Raw genomic sequence first — 6,081 nt, forward strand, 5'->3', positions numbered from 1 at the left:
GGGAAATTTGGCCGGTTGGATAGAAAACTGGCTAACCGGTCGAAGTCAGAGAGTGGTGATAGATGGTAAATATTCAGTCTGGAGCCCAGTTACAAGTGGAGTTCCGCAGGGATCAGTTCTGGGTCCTTGCTGTTTGTAATTTTTATTAATGACTTGGATGAGGGAGTCGAAGGGTGGGTCAGTAAATTTGCAGATGATACGAAGATTGGTGGAGTTGTGGATAGTGAGGAGGGCTGTTGTCGGCTGCAAAGGCACTTAGATATGATGCAGAGCTGGGCTGAGGAGTGGCAGATGGAGTTCAATCCTGCCAAGTGTGAGGTTGTCCATTTTGGAAGGATAAATAAGAATGCGGAATACAGGGTTAACGGTAGGGTTCTTAGTAAGGTGGAGGAGTAGAGGGATCTTGGGGTCTATGTTCATAGATCTTTGAAAGTAGCCACTCAGGTGGATAAAGCTTGTAAGGAGACCTATGGTGTATTAGCGTTCATTAGCAGAGGGATTGAATTCAAGAGTTGTGAGGTGATGTTGCAGCTGTACAGGACCTTGGTTAGGCCACATTTGGAGTACTGTGTGTAGTTCTGGTCGCTTCATTTTAGGAAGGATGTGGAAGCTTTGGAGAGGGTGCAGAGGAGATTTACCAGGATATTGCCTGGAATGGAGAATAGGTCGTATGAGGATAGGTTGAGAGTGCTAGGCCTTTTCTCATTGGAACGGAGAAGGATGAGGGGTGACTCGATAAAGGTTTATAAGATGATCAGGGGAATAGATAGAGTAGACAGTCAGAGACTTTTTCCCCGGGTACAACAGAGTGTTACAAGGGGACATAAATTTAAGGTGAAGGGTGGAAGGTATAGGGGGGATGTCAGGGATAGGTTCTTTACCCAGAGAGTGGGGGGGGCATGGAATGCACAGCCTGTGGGAGTGGCAGAGTCAGAATCATTGGTGACCTTTAAGCGGTACATGGATAGGTGCTTAAGCTAGGACAAATGTTCGGCACAACATCGTGGGCCGAAGGGCCTGTTCTGTGCTGTATTGTTCTATGGTCTATGTTCTATGTTCTATAATCATAAGGGACATGGATAGGGTGAATAGTCAAGGTCTTTTCCCTAGGATGGGGAAGTCTAAATCTAGAGGGCATTAATCTAAGGTGAGTAGGTAAAGATTTAATCAGGACCTAAGGGGCAACTTTTTCATGCAGAAACTGGTGCTTGTATTGAATGACCAATCAGAGGAAGTGCTGGAGGTTTGTACAATTACAACATTTAAAAGGCATTTGGGTGGGTACATGAATAGGTTTAGAGAGATAAGGGCCAAATGCTGTCAAATGGGACTAGAATAATTTAGGATACCTGGCTGGCATGGACGAGTTGGACCAAAGAGTCTTTCTTCGTGCTGTACATTCTATTGATTCTAACTGCTGACAGTGACTAGTTTCTTTGTTAAGCTATTACTTGTCCTGCACTCATTAAGATTTTAACCTGGAGTGCTGCTTCTAACTGTTGTTCCTTGCATGAATTCATGCACACTAACCCTCCGAAAAGCATCCCACCCAGACCCAAACCCCTACCCTACCCCTGTAACCCTGCATCTAACAATCATATAATTGATTAGTTTTGTATGACATAAGTTTATTTGACTTCCTATGTAACACCAATTGTAAACACTCCAGAATGATGTCTAACTTCATCGTTCATGTGACTAACAACTAACTTGGGAGCAAATGAAGATTTTGGACTAAAGGGGCAGCCCCCTCATGGACATGAAATTTACTGAGTGATAGATTAATAATTAACAGATGTTTTTAAGACTTGAGACAGGTTCACAGTGGAGTTTCCCAGGGACTGATTTTGGGAGCTCTGATCTTCCTGCTATAATTATTGATCTAAACTTGGTGTGCCAGGCACAATGTCTAAGTTTGCAACTGACACTGAACTTGGAAATATTGTGAACTGTGAGGAAAATAGTCAAAAATTTCAAAAGGAAGTAGTCACGTTGGTGAACTAGGAGAAAATCGCAGATGCAATTTAATTCAGAGAATTGTGAAGTGATTGTTTTGGTAGGAACAGCATGGAGTGACCATATACAATAAAAGATACAATTGTAAAGCAGATTCAGCAGCAGAGGAACATGATTGTACATAAAATCACTGAATGTTAAGGACAAGTTGACAGAGCAATGATTGGAGCATATTGGGCTTAATTGATAAGGATGTATACTACTTTCTTGCCCTCAAAATCTGAACCTTGTATAATTGGTTTGACCTCCAATCAAAGTATTGCATCCACTCTGGCTGCCATACTTTTGGAATGATATCAAGGCATTGAAGAGAGTACAAAACATATTCATGACATTGATTCATGATTGAGGAACTTCAGTTATTGATTGGAGATGTGACAGAGTCCTATAAATTATGAGAAGTCTGGAAAGGGAGAAATTCTTCCTATTGGTGAAAGATCATTAATGAGAAGACACAGTATTAAGGTAACAGGCAAAAGTGAAACAAAGATGGAAATGTGTTGCTGGAAAAGCGCAGCAGGTCAGGCAGCATCTAGGGAACAGGAGAATCGACGTTTCGGGCACTAGCCCTTCTTCAGTTCCTGAAGAAGGGCTAATGCCCGAAACGTCGATTCTCCTGTTCCCTAGATGCTGCCTGACCTGCTGCGCTTTTCCAGCAACACATTTCCATCTCTGATCTCCAGCATCTGCAGACCTCACTTTCTCCTAAAAGTGAAACAAAGGAAAATGTTATTTGATGTAACAATTTGTTAATGTTTGGAATGCATTCCCTGAAAATCAAGTGCAGGAAGGTTTAAACAAAGCATTTGAAAGAGAATGGGATCATTGTCAGAAGAGGAAAAATGCAGAGAGAAAGAAGCAGAATTTGGGGATTGGCAGTAAATAAATTGTTCTTTTGCAAGGCGAACATAGACACAATGGCTTTCATTTGCACTGTCATTATCTGGTGCTGAGATGTCTCCTGGCTATTGTGAGAAATTTGGATATGCTGAATAAAGTTGTCTCACAGTTATTTTTGCTTTAACACAGTATTAACACAGTTACAGTACATTCATTTAATGTTTTAATGTAATGTTTCCTGCAGACTTCTGGTGCTGGCTGCATGCACTCAAGATCATTGCACCATGCTTACACTTGCACACTCAGTCCTCCTGGCCTTCCTCCTGTTCTTGCCCCAGTCCCTGCCCTCAGTCTTTCTAAATCCCCTGCCCAGGTTCCCACTCCCACCCTCCATTTTTACTTTTCTGGTATCCCCAGTCTCCATTTCTCTGTTGAACATGTGCAATACAGATGGTCTCTGATTTACAAAATGCTTGTACTTAACACTGAGACCCCATACAAGAGTGTATTAATATTAATTTTAAAGGTCCAACATACAAGCATTACCTTGTACTAATGAATGGTCATTTTATATTATCCTGCATTGAGTTCTAACTTGAATTGACTTGTGAACAGACTCAGTATCTGTTCACAACTCAGGGACTGTCTGTACTGAAGACCCAGAAGCAAACATTGGTCAGTGAATGTATTTCTGCCTGTACTTACCAACCTCTACCACCAAAGTGAGGAGGTCGACTGGTAGAGTAAGATGTACTGACACAACAGTTGCAATTGTCACGCACATAGGGAGTTAGTATGAACAAGATAACCAAATAAGACCCAATGTTGTGTCAGCAAAAGTAACAAGACCCAGCTATCAAGCAGGGGGTGGGGGGGGGTGGTGGTTGCACACCAACAGGCAGATGTGGTAAGCTGATTAGATTAGCAGCTGCACAGAGCAATATAACTGTCACATAAAAGGAGAGTAGCGACAGACTCAACTGAACTGTATAAATTGTAATGTAACCTCCTGATCGAGGTGCCTACTTTGTGGTCACCCGGGCTTGCAAGAACGTATGAATAAAGATTGCTTCAGAATTTGACTCGGACTGAAATATTCAACAGTGAGCTTCGTTTCTCACAACTGGGGGCTTGTATCCGGGATCCTGTCATCATCGGCGGAGTAGGCACTGTCGACGGCTGGGAAGACGCGACCCGTTCCCTTTTAGAATGGTCCTGTGTTTTTTGACAGTGTGTGCCCCTCCCGGTAGACTGACCAGAATCCTCAGGGAGTCATTCTGAACCAGGAGAGAGTTAAGTGGTAATACTTGAACGGTAGGCACAGGGAGACGTTGAGCCAGGCAACTCCATGCATGGACCAAGGTAAGAAAATTTACTTTTTAGTACTGCCTTGGTGGTTGGGATTGAGTTCTCGTAGTTAAGAATGGACTAACGAAGGAACTCAATATGGGCTGTGCCGAGGGTAAAGAAAAAGCCTCTGGGGAGAAAAGAAATTGATATGGAGGTGGGGTCACTGACAACATGCCTCCAGAAGGTCCATTGGGCAGGATGTTGTGGAATTGGAAAAATAGTACTTGTACAAGGGGAAACATTAGGAAAAAGATGATTAAATATTGTTGCTTTGTATGGACCAAGGAATACATTCTTCGTCCTGCCGTCTTCTGGCCAAAGTACAGGTCGGACAAAGACTGGGTTTGTATATATTTGAATTTATATGTCAACGGACAACAGTCAGGAGGAATCAGATTATGCTTCGCATCGGAAGGGCTAGTAGCTGAAGGGGTACTGAGGGTACACAATTATGGCCAGACATCCAGAAAAATATTCAAAAGATAGAGGGGGTGGAATGAGCAGCCTCTAGAGGAGTTGTTGTGGGAAGCTCAGAAAGTGTTTGTTGTATGGTGTGTGTGAGAGAGAGAGAGAGAGAGAGACAGAGAGAGAGAAAAATGAGCTGTATAGCTAATAGAAAATTTTACCCTTTGTGATTTGGTTTGAATGCACATTTGTTTGTTGGTGATTGAATGTTTGTGCTTTGTTCCCTGGAGCTTCAGATCCGGGACTGTTTTGAATCTGATTTCTATTATGGAAATTTAACATGATTTCTTTGAAGGTTAAGGATTTTACAGTGATTATGAAATAAGATGTTAACTCCTGTTCTTTTTCCAGGTCATGACTGCCTTACTATCAGTTTCTAACTAATCTCTTTTATCCTTACATAAAAGCCAACCTATTCGATTTCAAATCAGCTTAATACAGAGGAAAACAACATCATAACCTTTTTTTTGTGTTTTAGACTCATTTGTTGCCACTTAATTTTAAGATTGATGTGTTTCATTGGTGATTATGATGTGCCAGATGTAGCTTTATTCAGAAAATCCCCTCCCTCAATGACAATTGAAGTTTCAGTTTTAAAAAAATCCTATGGTTAAAATCTGTGACCTTAGATTCGGCCATTATTCATGCATTAGAAGTTTTTTTAAACTTGAATAGACAAATCCTTTTAAGGCAGCTCCGGTTATTTCATGAACTATAGCATTGTAATTGAGCAATGACTGGTCAGGACTACTTAAGGAAACTAGTTTTGGATTTAAATTAAAGATTAAAACTGGGTAATTATAGTGAATTTCAAAGTTGGGAACTGTATGCATTTTGCATTTTAAATATTAAATACTGAATAAATCAATTTATAATATATAAATATATTTACAAGTAAGATTCCAAAATGTATAGTTAGGAACAGGCTTTAAAGTTAGACAAGCATAAATTGATAAATTGGTTAAATAAGGTTAAAATGAAAATAAAGGCAAGGAGATCAACTACAGAATGATGCAACAAGAAGGATAACGCAGAAGAGTACAGTTTTTAAAATGTTTTAGTCACTTGTTGCGTTTCCACCCTGAATTACAGATGATTATTTTATTTATATAATATATAATTAATAATTAATATTTATAATAAATCAGTTGTATTAACCTGAATCAATATTAATTGGCAGGATTGCTTCACACTCTCTCAGTGACCTGTCATATTGATTCATAGCAAATTTAAAACATGACAGTATTAATTGATTGTTAATTAAAGAATGGAAAGCTACATTACTGGCCGGAGCATGTGCGGGCAATGGCAGCAACAGCCTTATTGGTATAGGAGAGTCGGAAACTTACTTTTGGGGGAGCCTTAATAGTCAGCACCCCACACCGGTATGGACCATACTAAATCAGAAAG

The sequence above is a fragment of the Chiloscyllium plagiosum genome, chromosome 46 (genome assembly GCF_004010195.1).
Source record: "Chiloscyllium plagiosum isolate BGI_BamShark_2017 chromosome 46, ASM401019v2, whole genome shotgun sequence".
NCBI classification, from domain to species: Eukaryota; Metazoa; Chordata; class Chondrichthyes; order Orectolobiformes; family Hemiscylliidae; genus Chiloscyllium; species Chiloscyllium plagiosum.